At 37.1% G+C, this 16483-nt stretch overlaps 12 non-coding genes across 12 annotated transcripts; 3 read left to right on the forward strand and 9 right to left on the reverse strand.

The window, feature by feature from the left end:
* Positions 1-31: 31 nt before the first annotated feature.
* LOC130223763 (5S ribosomal RNA) lies at positions 32-150 on the reverse strand. Its single transcript, XR_008836880.1, has one exon. It is a non-coding gene; the product is annotated as a 5S ribosomal RNA (ribosomal RNA).
* Positions 151-332: 182 nt separating this feature from the next.
* Positions 333-451, reverse strand: LOC130223764 (5S ribosomal RNA). Its single transcript, XR_008836881.1, has one exon. It is a non-coding gene; the product is annotated as a 5S ribosomal RNA (ribosomal RNA).
* Positions 452-631: 180 nt separating this feature from the next.
* Positions 632-750, reverse strand: LOC130223765 (5S ribosomal RNA). The gene has a single exon (XR_008836882.1). It is a non-coding gene; the product is annotated as a 5S ribosomal RNA (ribosomal RNA).
* Positions 751-930: 180 nt separating this feature from the next.
* LOC130223767 (5S ribosomal RNA) lies at positions 931-1049 on the reverse strand. Its single transcript, XR_008836883.1, has one exon. It is a non-coding gene; the product is annotated as a 5S ribosomal RNA (ribosomal RNA).
* A 173-nt stretch (positions 1050-1222) lies between these two features.
* Positions 1223-1341, reverse strand: LOC130223831 (5S ribosomal RNA). The gene has a single exon (XR_008836943.1). It is a non-coding gene; the product is annotated as a 5S ribosomal RNA (ribosomal RNA).
* A 180-nt stretch (positions 1342-1521) lies between these two features.
* Positions 1522-1640, reverse strand: LOC130223768 (5S ribosomal RNA). Its single transcript, XR_008836884.1, has one exon. It is a non-coding gene; the product is annotated as a 5S ribosomal RNA (ribosomal RNA).
* Positions 1641-1821: 181 nt separating this feature from the next.
* Positions 1822-1940, reverse strand: LOC130223769 (5S ribosomal RNA). Its single transcript, XR_008836885.1, has one exon. It is a non-coding gene; the product is annotated as a 5S ribosomal RNA (ribosomal RNA).
* Positions 1941-2120: 180 nt separating this feature from the next.
* LOC130223770 (5S ribosomal RNA) lies at positions 2121-2239 on the reverse strand. The gene has a single exon (XR_008836886.1). It is a non-coding gene; the product is annotated as a 5S ribosomal RNA (ribosomal RNA).
* An 11866-nt stretch (positions 2240-14105) lies between these two features.
* On the reverse strand, positions 14106-14224 carry LOC130223584 (5S ribosomal RNA). Its single transcript, XR_008836711.1, has one exon. It is a non-coding gene; the product is annotated as a 5S ribosomal RNA (ribosomal RNA).
* A 1515-nt stretch (positions 14225-15739) lies between these two features.
* trnaq-cug (transfer RNA glutamine (anticodon CUG)) lies at positions 15740-15811 on the forward strand. Its single transcript has one exon. It is a non-coding gene; the product is annotated as a tRNA-Gln (tRNA).
* Positions 15812-15920: 109 nt separating this feature from the next.
* Positions 15921-15994, forward strand: trnai-aau (transfer RNA isoleucine (anticodon AAU)). The gene has a single exon. It is a non-coding gene; the product is annotated as a tRNA-Ile (tRNA).
* An 88-nt stretch (positions 15995-16082) lies between these two features.
* Positions 16083-16155, forward strand: trnaf-gaa (transfer RNA phenylalanine (anticodon GAA)). Its single transcript has one exon. It is a non-coding gene; the product is annotated as a tRNA-Phe (tRNA).
* Positions 16156-16483: the final 328 nt, after the last annotated feature.

A 16483-nucleotide genomic window follows, 5' to 3' on the forward strand; every position in this document is an offset into this window, starting at 1 on the left:
TAATTTTTTTGCCAAATGAAGGAATTCAAAAAGCTTACAGCACCTGGTATTCCCAGGCGGTCTCCCATCCAAGTACTAACCAGGCCCAACCCTGCTTTGCTTCCGAGTTCAGATGAGATCAGGCATTGCCAGGGTGGTATGGCCGTAAGCGAGAGCAGCAGTCAAGAGTTGGCTATTTAAAAATAGGCGCAGCACCAGGAGCCGAGCGCCGCTCAGCTTGCCTTGAAACAGCACCGACAGAAACAATGCCCTTGGCCCCTCAATAGTTTACCTCTTTTTTTAAAAAAAAAAATTTATTTATTAATTTTTTTGCCAAATGAAGGAATTCAAAAAGCTTACAGCACCTGGTATTCCCAGGCGGTCTCCCATCCAAGTACTAACCAGGCCCAACCCTGCTTTGCTTCCGAGTTCAGATGAGATCAGGCATTGCCAGGGTGGTATGGCCGTAAGCGAGAGCAGCAGTCAAGAGTTGGCTATTTAAAAATAGGCGCAGCACCAGGAGCCGAGCGCCGCTCAGCTTGCCTTGAAACAGCACCGACAGAAACAATGCCCTTGGCCCCTCAATAGTTTACCTCTTTTTTAAAAAAAAAATGTATTTATTAATTTTTTTGCCAAATGAAGGAATTCAAAAAGCTTACAGCACCTGGTATTCCCAGGCGGTCTCCCATCCAAGTACTAACCAGGCCCAACCCTGCTTTGCTTCCGAGTTCAGATGAGATCAGGCATTGCCAGGGTGGTATGGCCGTAAGCGAGAGCAGCAGTCAAGAGCTGGCTATTTAAAAATAGGCGCAGCACCAGGAGCCGAGCGCCGCTCAGCTTGCCTTGAAACAGCACCGACAGAAACAATGCCCTTGGCCCCTCAATAGTTTACCTCTTTTTAAAAAAAAAAATGTATTTATTAATTTTTTTGCCAAATGAAGGAATTCAAAAAGCTTACAGCACCTGGTATTCCCAGGCGGTCTCCCATCCAAGTACTAACCAGGCCCAACCCTGCTTTGCTTCCGAGTTCAGATGAGATCAGGCATTGCCAGGGTGGTATGGCCGTAAGCGAGAGCAGCAGTCAAGAGTTGGCTATTTAAAAATAGGCGCAGCACCAGGAGCCGCTCAGCTTGCCTTGAAACAGCACCGACAGAAACAATGCCCTTGGCCCCTCAATAGTTTACCTCTTTTTTTAAAAAAAAATGTATTTATTAATTTTTTTGCCAAATGAAGGAATTCAAAAAGCTTACAGCACCTGGTATTCCCAGGCGGTCTCCCATCCAAGTACTAACCAGGCCCAACCCTGCTTTGCTTCCGAGTTCAGATGAGATCAGGCATTGCCAGGGTGGTATGGCTGTAAGCGAGAGCAGCAGTCAAGAGTTGGCTATTTAAAAATAGGCGCAGCACCAGGAGCCGAGCGCCGCTCAGCTTGCCTTGAAACAGCACCGACAGAAACAATGCCCTTGGCCCCTCAATAGTTTACCTCTTTTTTAAAAAAAAAATGTATTTATTAATTTTTTTGCCAAATGAAGGAATTCAAAAAGCTTACAGCACCTGGTATTCCCAGGCGGTCTCCCATCCAAGTACTAACCAGGCCCAACCCTGCTTTGCTTCCGAGTTCAGATGAGATCAGGCATTGCCAGGGTGGTATGGCCGTAAGCGAGAGCAGCAGTCAAGAGTTGGCTATTTAAAAATAGGCGCAGCACCAGGAGCCGAGCGCCGCTCAGCTTGCCTTGAAACAGCACCGACAGAAACAATGCCCTTGGCCCCTCAATAGTTTACCTCTTTTTTAAAAAAAAAAATGTATTTATTAATTTTTTTGCCAAATGAAGGAATTCAAAAAGCTTACAGCACCTGGTATTCCCAGGCGGTCTCCCATCCAAGTACTAACCAGGCCCAACCCTGCTTTGCTTCCGAGTTCAGATGAGATCAGGCATTGCCAGGGTGGTATGGCCGTAAGCGAGAGCAGCAGTCAAGAGTTGGCTATTTAAAAATAGGCGCAGCACCAGGAGCCGAGCGCCGCTCAGCTTGCCTTGAAACAGCACAGACAGAAACAATGCCCTTGGCCCCTCAATAGTTTACCTCTTTTTTTAAAAAAAAATGTATTTATTAATTTTTTTGCCAAATGAAGGAATTCAAAAAGCTTACAGCACCTGGTATTCCCAGGCGGTCTCCCATCCAAGTACTAACCAGGCCCAACCCTGCTTTGCTTCCGAGTTCAGATGAGATCAGGCATTGCCAGGGTGGTATGGCCGTAAGCGAGAGCAGCAGTCAAGAGTTGGCTATTTAAAAATAGGCGCAGCACCAGGAGCCGAGCGCCGCTCAGCTTGCCTTGAAACAGCACCGACAGAAACAATGCCCTTGGCCCCTCAATAGTTTACCTCTTTTAAAAAAAAAAAATGTATTTATTAATTTTTTTGCCAAATGAAGGAATTCAAAAAGCTTACAGCACCTGGTATTCCCAGGCGGTCTCCCATCCAAGTACTAACCAGGCCCAACCCTGCTTTGCTTCCGAGTTCAGATGAGATCAGGCATTGCTTTTTTTTTTTTTTTTTTTTTTTTTTTTTTTTTTTAAATAAAAAATAGTTATACAAAATATATTCATTTGTATTTGTCCCACATCCAGGTAACACCATTCACATTAAGCTCTAACATTGCATTTTGTTCTACAAACATTTCTATAAATTCATCATCTTTGTCATTTGATAAAAAATATTCCCATAATAACCTAAATGACGTTTCCATTTTGTTTTTAAATAAAACCCATACATCTACTTTTCTTTTTTCAAATTTTGCAATATTTCGTCTTTGCCATATTACATTCTTTGCAATTATTATACATAAATTAAAAACAGTCATATTAAAACCGTTACCCTTGTAACCAAATAAAAACATTTTCTCCCATTCCTTTTGAGTCATGTTCTCATTATATTTATCTTTCAGCATAGATTTAATAATACGTTTGATCCTTTCCATAAACACACTCAATTCTTCACAGTAAAAAAACAAATGTAAAAAACCTTCTTCTTCATTTTTACAGACTTTACACATTGCATCTCTTTCAATCCCAATTTTACATAACCTCATTTCAGTTAAAATACAATTATGTCTTAATAAATAATTAAAATCTTCTAAAATTGGATCCATATATTTCGTTCCCACATTTTGCCATATTTCACTTTCATTTAAATCATCATATCTTTCTTTCCAATAATTGTTTGCAACTGGTTTTACAAAAGCCATTTCTCTAAAACACAAATAAAAATCTTTTACTTTACAGTCAATAAAAATCTTGTTCTCTCCATTTTTCTTTTTAAAATACAAATCAGGCATGTCTCCATTTTCTCCCTTTTCATTTTGTTCAATTCTTTCAATCCATTCATGTGGTATTGCTCTTTTTAAATCCTCAAACTGTTTTACAAGTGTTCCTTTCCTTACATTCACTTCATTTTCAGATAACATGTCTTCTATTGCTTGTAATGGAAGATAGCCATTTATCACCTCATAGAGCAGATCCTTTACTTGCCTAATTCCAGCTTGCCACCATTTTTTATAATATATTACATTTTCATCTTTCGTGATGTTCAGGTTTAAAAACAAAGGTTGTTCTAACAGCTGGTTTCTTCCTTTAGGTACAATCAGCATATTTTCTAAAAAGTTTCCCCAAGCTTCTAAAACCTCTTCATAAAATGTTGGTATACCTGTCCACATTTCTTTTTTTGTTTTCATACATAATACACTACATCCCTTATTTACTCCACCACATTTCTTTAAAAAGTAATCCATGACATTTTTCCACACTTCTTTACTATTATCATCTACAAAACATTTTACCAATTTCACCCTTAATGTTTTCATCCTTAAAAGTGGGTCTAAAAGCCCAAGTCCCCCAACTTCTTTCCCTCCAATCAACATGTCATAGGATATTTTTGCTCTTCCTTTTCCCCATAAGAAATCTAAAACACATTTTTTTAATCTTTTATAATATTCACAAGGCAATGGGGTAACACTCAGCACATACCACATTTTTGAGAGCATTAGAGAATTAATCAATAAAACCTTTCCCTTCAATGTCAGGTTTCTCAATTTCCAATATCTCAATCTAATTTCAACCCCTTTTAAAACTCCCTCCCAATTAAAATGATCCGCTTTATTAAAATCCAAACCAACCCAAATGCCTAAAATCTTGATATGTTCATACTCTTCCTTAAAATGTATGTGCTGAGGTAAAACATCTGCCCTTCCAATTCTCATACACACACTCTTTTCAACATTAATCTTAGCTCCCGTCCCCTTACAATACCTATTTAAAATCCCCATTGCCTTTGTTACACTTTGAATGTCTTCAACCAACAAGGTAGTGTCATCTGCATACTGGTAAACTGGCTCATGTTCAGTTCTTTCTTCTATTTGTATTCCTTTTATTCCATTGACTGCTTTTATTGCTAGTCCCAATGGTTCAGCTACTAATGTATACAGTAGTGCAGATAGTGGACATCCTTGTCTTATAGACCTTGTTGGTTGAAAACATTCCGTTAAAAAACCATTGCATTTAATACATGTTAAAATATTATAATAAAAAATGTTGATCCATTTCCTAAAATTCTCCCCAAATCCAAATTTTTTAATCACTTCAAACAAATAGTCATGTTCCACTCTATCAAATGCTTTCTCTAAATCCAAACTAATTAAATATCCACTCACATTTTTCTCCTGCATATACAATAATGTATCTCTTATATTTTGAACTGTGTCTAATATGTCCTTCCCCTTGACTCCATATGCCTGCGTGGTGCTAATAATTTTAGGTAAAACTTTCCTTAATCTGTTTGCTAAAACCTTTGCTAAAATTTTAAAATCTGTATTTAACATTGTTAAGGGCCTATAATTCTTCAGATCTAAAGGACTTCCTCTTCTTTTGTATATCATTTTAATCATTCCTATCTTCATTCTTTCACTTAATTCTTCTTTTTTAAAAACATCATCATAAACTTCTTTTAAAACAGGTACTATCATTTCTCTAAAATTCTTATAAAACTCATTGGTTAACCCATCTATGCCTGGACTTCTCTCCGTAGTTAACTGTCTTATTGCTTCATCGATTTCTACTTCTGTTATCCCTGCATCACAAAAAACTTTATCTTCATCTGAAACTTTTAGTTTTATTTGATTTAAGAGAAACAGTTTATCATCCCTTGTAGTTCCTTGACTCTTAAACATATCTTCATAGAAATTTTTTACAGTTATTAAAATTTCCTCAGTTCCTTGTTTTAATTCTCCATTTTTATTCAACACCTCTTTCATTAAGTCTGCTTTCTGTCTATTCTTTTCTAAGTTAAAGAAGAATTTTGTACTTCGATCTCCTTCAACAGTGTACTTTGCTTTGCTTCTAATTATAGCCCCTCTGCATTTTTCATTTTCCATCTCTTTTAGTTGTTCTTGTAAATATATTATTTTCCCAATATCTTCATTTTGATCTATTTGCAGTCTTTTTATTTCCTCTTCTAATTCCTTTCTTATTTTCATTTCTTTATTATTTTTAACTCTTTTTACAATTTGACAATATTTTATTGAACATTTTTTCATGTCTAACTTCATATTGTCCCACCATATTCTTTTATCTTCTCTATACATTCTGTCCAATTTACTGTTTGCAATTATTTGTGTAATTTTTTCTTTGTATGTCTCATGTTTTAAAATTGTTGCGTTCAAAATCCATACACCTAATCCCCTTTCAACTTTTGCACAATCTAATTTCACACAAAAAAACAAATGATCACTAAAACTTACTTTTTTGTAAAATAAACTTTTGATAAAATCCTTCATTTCTACATTACATAACATATAATCAATCCTACTTAACTTCAGCTCATGTAAAACCAGTTGCATTCTTGAAAATTCCCTCTTTGTCTTGTTTTTCTCTCTCCACACATCTATTAAATTGCATTCTGTCATCATTTTCAGTAGCTCCTCCCTCCCCTTATCTTTTCTATATACCATCTTACTCCCCAGATCTAATTCTGTAAAAACAGTATTAAAATCTCCAATTACAATAACATTCTGCCATTTTTTACATTTATACTAACGTTTTTAAAGAAGTTCACTTTTTCATTTTCTTCATTGGGTACATGAATATTATAAATGATGAAATGATCTTCTCCTTTTTCTAATTTCATCGCCATGCTTTTCCCAACTCCATCCTCAAATATGACTTTTTCTTTTTCATATGTACCTCTTTTTATTAAAATCGCTACTCCACTACCCAGTTTATCCTCTCCATTGTTAAAATATATTTGACCATCCCATTTACTTTGAACCATTTTAACACTTTCATTTTTCCAATTTGTTTCTTGTAAAACAATCACATCAGCTTCTTTACATAACACCAACATTTTTTCAAATTTCTCCACATTCAATAAACCTCTTGCATTCCACGATAAAATGTTAAAAAACATGATAAAAGATATTAAAATATTAAAACCAACCATTATGTTTAGTCTCCTCCTCTACCTCTGCATACCCATTTTTTTCACTCAACCAACAGCCCCTTCCATAAAAAGAAACACACATTAAAATCATGTTAAAATAAATAAAATGGTTAAAAAACATTATTTCTCATCATCTTCTTCCAGCCCTCTTAATACTTCATACCTATTAACGTTTTTTACTCGCACCTTTGTCATCATCTTTTTTCTTGCACTGTCCACATTTGGTTTTACCTTTATTGTTCTTCTTCTTATTAGTCCTCTTTCCACTTTGTTCTTCTCTACATAATCTGTCCTTTGTTCTTCATCACTTTCCATTCCTTCAGCTTGATCAGTCTTACTTTGTTCATCGTTTTCCACCATATTTAAAAAGTTTTTAAAACTGTCAGTTATTTCCATTTGTGTCCACTGTTCTTGTTCTGATGTCTGTTTTTCTTCTTCTTCTTCCCTTATAATGTTTGTTTCCTCCTCCATTACCTTTGTTGTTGATTCTTCTCCTTTCTTGTTTCTTTCATGCACCTGTCCGTCTACTTGTTCTGCTCCCCCTCCTTCCTCTCCTTCCATCCAACATTCACACTTGTTTAAAAATTGTTTACATTCTGGGCATTTGACAGCATTACAATTCCTTGCAAAGTGTCCCTTTTCTTCGCATTTGTAGCACTTAAAATCTGGGCAATCCATTAACAAGTGTTCAGAACTCATGCACAGCCTACAGGTCTTCACTTGATGGCTGTGCATTACCCTGAAGTACTGCGGACCTTCTGCTGTTTCCAGCTTTGTGCTATATGGCAATGATGCCACCTCCTTAGGGAATCTCACTTTTAGGAACCTTGTTCCGTCCTCAATGTCAGTGCCAGTGTAAACCCTTCTTTTTATTTTTGATATGGGATGAACTCCCCATCCTTCTAATTTTTCTAAAATTTCTCTATCATCAAGATAGACGGGCAGGTGCATGAAAGAAACAACATAATCCCTGTTTTGCAGCTTTTTGATTTCACAGTTTACTCCCTTAATCAACAGTCCATCAAGCAACTCCTCACATGTTTCTTCCTTCTCCATAGTAAGTTCAAACTCTTTTCCTTGCCTTGGTCTCAAAGCCAGAATTTTCCCTTGACCACACTTGTCTGTCACTGCTTTAATGATGTCCACAGCTCTTACCTCATTGACTTCTTCTGTGTTCACTATTACTGTTGCTTCTTTTAAATATTTTCTTCCACCAAGTTGGTTTTTCCTTTGTCCAGCTCGTTGTTTGTTGTCCAGTCCATTGTCGTTAACCATTCTTGTTCCTCCGTCCAGTCCAGTTTCGTTTGCATGAGAGTCTCTGCATCCAGTCCAGTTTCGTTTACCAAAAATCCGTCCATTTTTTGCCCAGGAAAGTGCAAAAAGCAAAAACAACAAACCACCCTCCAGTCAGCGGGATGCTGCTGTCAGGTGGTTTAAAAAACAAAAACACAAAATCAAACTCTAGTACAGTCCACAAAAACAAACACAAAACAAAAATACTAAAATGGAGGAGAGCCTTTCTCTCCAAACTGCAGCCGATCACTTCCTGTATCGCTCACTAGTGTCCTCTAGTGTTCCCAGGGTGGTATGGCCGTAAGCGAGAGCAGTCGTCAAGAGTTGGCTAATTAAAAATAGGTGCAGTACCAGGAGCCGAGGGCAAGTCAGCTTGCCTTAACACAGCAGGCACAGAAACAATGCCCTTGTCACCTCAATTGTTTCCCTGTATTATTATTATTTTTTTTCAATTAATTTATTCACTTATTTTTTTGCTAAATGAAGAAATTCAAAAAGCTTACAGCACCTGGTATTCCCAGGCGGTCTCCCATCCAAGTACTAACCAGGCCCAACCCTGCTTTGCTTCCGAGTTCAGATGAGATCAGGCATTGCCATTTTTTTTTTTTTTTTTTTTTTTTTTTTTTTTTTTTTCCTTTATTATACTGTTCAAAATTCATACAATTCACTTATTTATACAGATTACACTTCAGACAAAACATTTAAAAGGTCCATATTACATTCATAGCTTCACAACAATGTGTTTTTTTCTGTTTTTTTCACATAAAATGTTCCAAGTAGTATTCCTTAAAAGGTAAAATCACATTTTTAAAAAGACATTTTTAGTCCTGTGTCATTTAAAATCTTTGTGACTTCTTGAGTAAAAACATCATAAAAAGCCTCCTGCATTTCCTCTAACTTAAAATAATAAAATAGACATTCAAAATATTTCTCCACCTTCCTCTTAAACACATTCCACACATTTAATAAAACATTTTCCTTTTTTGCTACAACTCTTCTCTCCCATATTGCATTTTTCATTAAAATCACAAGTAAATTTATGAGTTTTTTATTATTACACTCTTTGTTCAGCCCCAACAGTAACACCTTTTCCCACTCTAGATTGTCGTCTCTTTCTCCTTTCAAAGTTAAAATCATGTTTTTGCATTTCTCATTAAAATCTTTTAACTCATTACAATATAAAAACAAGTGTAAAAATCCTTCATCTGCATCTTGACACACTTTACATGTGACACTTTCCTCCATCCCTATTTTGTTTAAAATGACATCTGTAAACACTGCTTTACTCCTGATAAAATATTCCAAATTCTCCAGTTTTGATTGTACAAATTTGCCATTAATATTAGCCCATATATTGTCTTCATTTACATCTTTAAAACGCCGTATCCAGTACTGATTTGCACCAGGTTTCTTAAAAACCCCATCTCTAAAAAACCCATAAATCATTTTCACTGTACAATCTTTAAAATCCCACCATTTCTCTCCAAATCTTACACTCACATCTTTACTTGGTTTATTTTCTTCCATGTTTTCTATTCTTGTTAACCATTCTGCAGGTATGGCATTTTTAATTATGTCGTATTCCTTTATTAAGTCTTGTCTGTTAAAATCCTCCTTCGCTTCATCCATCACATCAATAATATACTGCTCCGGTAAAAATCCTTCCTTAAATTCATATAAAATATCCCTTACTCTTGTTATTCCCACCTCCCACCATTTCCTAAAAAACACCACTTTCTCTTGATTAAGAATGTCACTGTTTAAGAATAAAGGCTGATTTAAAATGTTCTCGCGTCCTTGTATATTAAAATGTACACAAGTTAAAAATTTCCCCCATGCTCCAATCAATTCTTTATAAAAGTCTGGTAGACCCTCTGTCATGAATGTTTTCATCCTCATCCATAAAATATTATCTCCCATATTAAAATTGCCACTTTTACTTAAAAAATATTCCATTGTTCTTTTCCATGCTGCCTTATTTTCTTCATCCAAATATTTCCTTACCATTTTCACTCTTAAGCTGTTTTTTCTTTGCTCCACGTCTATTAAACCTAGTCCCCCCTTTGCCTAATTCTCCAATCAATGTTGCGTATGCTATCCTTGGAGGCTTCCCTTCCCATAAAAAATCTAAAAAACATTTTTTCAGCCTTTTTTCCATCCACAGTGGCATTGATGACACATATAAAATATTCCATAATTTAGAAACCATTAAAACATTCAAAATTAAAACCCTCCCCTTCAAAGTTAAAGACATTAATTTCCAAAACCTCAGCCTTCTTTCAATCCCTCCTAACATTTCCTCCCACATAGTTGCTTCTGCTTTCTTTTCATCCCTCCCTACTACAATGCCTAAAATTTTTATTTCATCCATTTCCTTGAACGTAAAATGTCCAGATAAAGCCTCAGTTCCTCCAAATCTCAAATATACTGTTTTATCTTCGTTTATTTTAGCTCCTGAACCCTTACAAAAATGTTGCACCGTTTCAATTGCTTGCTTTACACTTGCCAGATCTTGTATTATTAATGTGGTATCATCAGCATATTGAAAAATTTTGTTCACTCCCCCCTCTACCTCTATTCCTTTTATTCGTTCCTCATGCTTCACAGCTAATCCCAGTGGTTCTGCAACTAAGGCATATAAAAGCGCAGATAACGGGCAACCCTGTCTGATTGATCTTGTTATTTTAAAACAGTCCGTTAAAAAACCATTGCATTTTATCCTGGTTATAGCTCCTCTATATAAAATCTGAACCCACTTAATAAAATTTTCCCCAAAACCAAAACTCTTTAACACTCCAAATAAAAAGTCATGCTCAACTCTATCAAAAGCTTTCTCGAAGTCTAGACTAATTAAAAAACCATCTTTCTTCTTATCATTTATATATCTTATTGTGTCTTTAATACTCATAGTTGTGTCAGCAATGTCTCGTCCTTTTATACTATATGCTTGGTTTGTTTTGATTATGCTTGGCATCACTTCCTTTAATCTGTTAGCTAAAACTTTTGCTAAAATCTTAAAATCAGTATTGAGCATTGTTATGGGTCTATAATTTTTTAAATCTACTTTATCCCCCTTTCCTTTGTATATCACCTTCATTAAGCCCATCCCCATTCTTTTATTTACCCCACCATTCTCAAAAATCTCATCATATACTTCCTTTAAAATACTAGATAAAATATCTTTAAAAACAATATAAAATTCACTTCCCAACCCATCAATTCCTGGACTTTTCTTTTTGTTCAATTCACTAATTGCTCTTTTTATTTCTTCTTCTCTTACCTCCTTGTCACATTCTCTTTTTTCCTCTTCTTCTACTCTTGATTTGATTAGCTTTAGCAATTCCCTTTTTTCTTTTTCTTTTACTCCCTCTGTGCAAAACAATTTCTCATAATATGATCTTATTTCTTCCAAAATCTCCTCATTTTCTTCCACTATGTTCCCATTTTTGCTCCTTATTTCTTTAATCATTTCTGCCTTCCCTCTTGTCTTCTCTAGATCAAAGAAAAATTTAGTGCACTTTTCCCCCTCCACTGTAAATTTGGCTTTGCTTCTTAACCTTGCACCTTCAAATTTCTCCTCCTCCATTTCTTTCAGTCTTCCTTCCAGTTCTTTTATCTTTTGTATATCTTTTCCATTCTCATTTTTCAATTCGTTTTCTAGTTTTTCTTTCAGCTCTTTTTCCTTATATTTTTTACAATTTTGTAATTGTCTACAGTATTTTATTGTAAACTTTTTAACTAAATGTTTCACATTCTCCCACCACATTCTTTTGTCCTCATTATAAATTTCATTCCCTTTTTCCTTTTGAATAATTTCCTTTATACTTAAAACATAGTCTTCATTCTTTAAAACCGCTGTGTTTAAAACCCATACCCCTGGCCCTCTTTTCACATTACTCCAGTCTAAATTCATAAAAATTGGCTTATGGTCACTCAGACTTGTTTCTTCATATTTGATCTTGCTTATGAACCCTTCAACATTTCTTGTGCATAAAATAAAATCAATTCTTGTTTGACAAAAAAAATTCCCCACTAACTGTCTTCTTGAGTACTCTTTTTTCTGTTCATTCCTTTCTCTCCACACATCAATTAAATTCATCTCCTCCATCAATATTTTCAGTTCTTTTCTCCCCTTATCCGTTTTAAAAACCATTCCCTCAGCCATTTCTAATTTACTAAAAACAGTGTTAAAATCCCCCATGATAATAACTCTTTCATGTTTCTTTAAATAATCTCTTAGTACATTAAAATACTCTTTCTTTCTGTTCTCCTCTGTTGGGGCATGAACGTTCACCATAATTACTTTTTTCTTCTCATACTCCATTTCACATATCATACACTTCCCCTCTTTGTCATTATAGATTGTTTTACATAAAACCCCACTGTTTTCTTTTATTAAAATTGCAACTCCTCTCCCCAGCCTCCCATCCCCATTATTGTATAAAATCTCCCCACTCCACCTTTTTCTTATTTCCTTCATGTATTCTTCCTTCCAGTTTGTCTCTTGTAATAAAATCACATCTTCTCGTTTACACATTTCTTTCACTTTTTCAAATTTTCTGATGTCTAAAAGCCCTCTTGCATTAAAGACACAATTCCTAAAACCATAAATAAGATAAAAACATTCATAAAAACCATCATCTCAGTCCATCTCTTCCAAGCCCTTTAGCAACTCATACTTATTTTCGCATTCAATTTCTCCATCTTTTAGCAGTTTTTTCCTTGCAGTCTCTAAATTAGGTTTTATCTTTATCGATCTTCTTCTTTTTGATGATTTCACCTGTGTCTCTTTGTTTCCCTCCTTTTGTAAATGTTCCTCTAACTCGTCTTGTTCCTCATTACTTTGGTCTTTTGTCTCCACTGTGTCCATTGCCTTTTGAAAACTGTCTGTCATGTCCATTTGTGTCCAAAATATGTCTTCCTGTTGTCCTTGTTGTAAGTCTTTATTATTCAAATTGCTCAATTCTGCTGCTTCCAAAACATTCCTTAAACTGTCAGTCATATCCATTTGTGTCCATGTTGTTCCTTCCTGTTCAGTGACTCTGTCCTTTCCATTAGCCTCATTCTCTTGTAGTTTTTCACTTTTAGATTCTGTTCTTCTGTCTTGTGTTGTTGTTTTGTCCTCTGACTGTATATTGTCTCCTTCATATATCTGTCTGTCTACCCGCTGCTCTACCTCCTCCTCCTCTTCCCCCATCCAACATTCACATTTATTTAAAACCTTATTACAATCCGGGCACTTCACCGCATCACAATCCCTTGCGAAATGCCCCTTTTCCTCGCACTTATAACACTTAAAATCTGGACAGTCTTTCACCACATGATCTGGGCTCATGCACAGCCTGCAAGTTTTCACCTGATGGCTGTGCATCACTCTAAAGTATTGTGGTCCTTCTGCTGTCTCTATTCGTGTGCTGTACGGGAGGGACGCCACTTCTTTGGGGAATCTGGTTTTAACAAACCTCGTCCCATCTTCAATATCTGTGCCCGGATAAAACCTTCTTTTAATTTTTGAAAGGGGACAAACTCCCCAATGATCCAATTTCTCTAAAATATCTACGTCAGCAACATAGACAGGCAGATGCATGAAGGAGACAACATAATCTCGATTTTGTAGCCTCTTTACTGTACAGTTTATCCCTTTAATAGTCAATCCATCTGTTAATACATCAGCATCTTCCTCTCTTTCAAGTGTTACTTCATACTCCTTGTTTTGTTTTGGTCTTACAGCCAAAATCTTTCCATCCCCAATCCTCTCCGTCACTGCTTTAATTAAATCCATTGCTCTCACCTCAGTTGTTTGTCCCACATCCACTGTTACAGTTGCTTCTTTTAGATAAATCCTTTTCTTTGCTTCCTTCTCCGATCTGTTTGTTTCTCGTTGTCGTCTGTCCAGTCCATTGTCATTTGCCTTCTCAAATCCGTCCGCCATTGCCAGGTCTGTCACCGTAGATCCGTCCATTTCCAAAAAAATAGGAATAAAAAAAAACACTCCTCCCTGAACAGCTCACGCTGCTGGGAGGATAAACTAAACAAACTCAAAAAAAGTTTAACAAAAATGTATTTTAGTCAAAAATAAAACTAAACAGAAAAAAATGTGGTGAGCCTCTCTCACCAACTGCAGCCAAACACTTCCTGGAATGTACCACTATCACACATGCACAGGGGGGTATGGCCGTAAGCGAGAGCAGCAGTCAAGAGTTGGCTATTTAAAAAGAGCCGAGCGCCGCTCAGCTTGCCTTGAAACAGCACCGACAGAAACAATGCCCCTGGCCCCTCAATAGTTTACCTTTTTTTTTTTTTTTTTTTTTTTTTTGAAGATATTCAAAATGAAGGAATTCAAAAAGCTTACAGCACCTGGTATTCCCAGGCGGTCTCCCATCCAAGTACTAACCAGGCCCAACCCTGCTTTGCTTCCGAGTTCAGATGAGATCAGGTATTGCCAGGGTGGTATGGCCGTAAGCGAGAGCAGCAGTCAAGAGTTGGCTATTTAAAAAGAGCCGAGCGCCGCTCAGCTTGCCTTGAAACAGCACCGACAGAAACAATGCCCTTGGCCCCTCAATAGTTTACCTCTTTTTTTAAAAAAATTGTATTTATTAATTTTTTTGCCAAATGAAGGAATTCAAAAAGCTTACAGCACCTGGTATTCCCAGGCGGTCTCCCATCCAAGTACTAACCAGGCCCAACCCTGCTTTGCTTCCGAGTTCAGATGAGATCAGGCATGCTTTTTTTTTTTCTTTTTTTTTTTTTCTTTTTTTATTAAAAATAATTTTCAAATACAATAAAACAATACATTGAGTGACTTTTCAAACATCAAAAAAAAATTAAATAAAATAATTATATAAAATACATTCAATTGTATTTGTCCCACATCCAGGTCACACTATTAGTCGTCAAATTGCCTAGAATAGCGTGCTTTTCTTTTGAAGGCCCTACCTAGTAATGCTCCAGTAAATGTGTGAGGAGCCCTGCATGCCGAATGACAAGTTACTCAGAAATCAATGCACATTGGCCTTGCCTTGGATGGACCTTCTGCTACTTTCCTGCAAGGCCAGTTTTATAATTCATCATCTTCATCTCGGGCAGCAGCTCTACACCATCTTGAGGTTCCATAATGTAATGGATAGCACTCTGCATCCAGCGATCTAAATTCAAATCTAGATGGGACCTGTTTTTTTTTTTTTTGCCAGCACCGCACAAAAAAGCTAAAATAGCATTCCATTCCCTTGAAGGCCAGAGAATAACAGTTACTATGGGTTTTCTAGGACCCTCAAGTCCAGCTGCTTCACCCTCAAGTCCACCTGCTTCCATTTGACCAAAACGCTATCTTTCTCCCAGGTGGTCACATCGCTTCTGGTGATGATTCCTATGGGCTAATCGACAGCACTCTGCTATATATTTAGTGCTTTGATTTCCCACTGCGGACGCGCCATCGAATAAAAGAAAACTGTGACTTGATAGGGCTTCTGAAGGATTGCAATGATTAGTACTACACAGAACCGGCAAAGCTGACGTAAGGAAATTCGCTCTAAACCCTCCAGGTGCAACCAGCTTTGCAATAAAAGCCACTGTGAAAGGCATGAAAACACAAGTGGAGAATGCGGGCATCGATCCCGCTACCTCTCACATGCTAAGCGAGCGCTCTACCATTTGAGCTAATTCCCCTTTTCACATGCCAAATTGAACATTTTAGACGTGGTCAAAAAAGAAAAAATAAGATCACATCTGTTCTGTGGGGGCTTCTTTGCCCTGCCTGCCATTTAGTTGTCAAATTGCTTAGAATAGCGTGCTTTTCTTTTGAAGGCCCTACCTAGTCCTGCTCTAGTAAATGTGTGAGGAGCCCTGCATGCCGAATGACGAGTTACTCAGAAATCAATGCACATTGGCCTTGCCTTGGATGGACCTTCTGCTACTTTCCTGCAAGGCCATTTTTTTAATTCATCATCTTCATGTCGAGCAGCCGCTCTCTATCATCTTAAGGTTCCATGGTGTAATGGTTAGCACTCTGGACTCTGAATCCAGTGATCCGAGTTCAAATCTCGGTGAGACCTGTTTTTATTTTGCCAGCACCGCACAAAAAAAGTTAAAATAGCATCCTGTTCCCTTGAAGGCCAAAGAATGACACTAACTCTGGGTTCTCCAGCACACTGGCAAGAAAACGGCCGGTTAGCTCAGTTGGTTAGAGCGTGGTGCTAATAACGCCAAGGTCGCGGGTTCGATACCCGTACTGGCCAAATTTTGACTCTCTTATGCCTCAGATGCCCTTAAGGGCTCAGCTTGGTCTCACAGACATCCCTGCTGCAGGAAAGCCGTGTCATGGCAGCTGAAATAGCTCAGTTGGGAGAGCGTTAGACTGAAGATCTAAAGGTCCCTGGTTCGATCCCGGGTTTCGGCAATGTTGTTGTTCTGTTTTTGGGCACAGGGTCAGTTAAATGAAAGTCACCCAAAAAGCCTAGCCGCTTCACCCTTAAGTCCACCTGCTTCCATTTGACCAAAACGCTATTTTTCTCCCAGGTTGTCACATCGCTTCTGGTGATGATTCCTATGGCCTAATCGACAGCACTCTGCTATATATTTAGTGCTTTGATTTCCCACTGCGGACGCGCCATCGAATAAAAGAAAACTGTGACTTGATAGGGCTTCTGAAGGATTGCAATGATTAGTACTATACAGAACCGGCAAAGCTGACGTAAGGAAATTCGCTCTAAACCCTCCAGGTGCAA

The sequence above is a fragment of the Danio aesculapii genome, chromosome 4, assembly GCF_903798145.1.
Source record: "Danio aesculapii chromosome 4, fDanAes4.1, whole genome shotgun sequence".
NCBI classification, from domain to species: domain Eukaryota; kingdom Metazoa; phylum Chordata; class Actinopteri; order Cypriniformes; family Danionidae; genus Danio; species Danio aesculapii.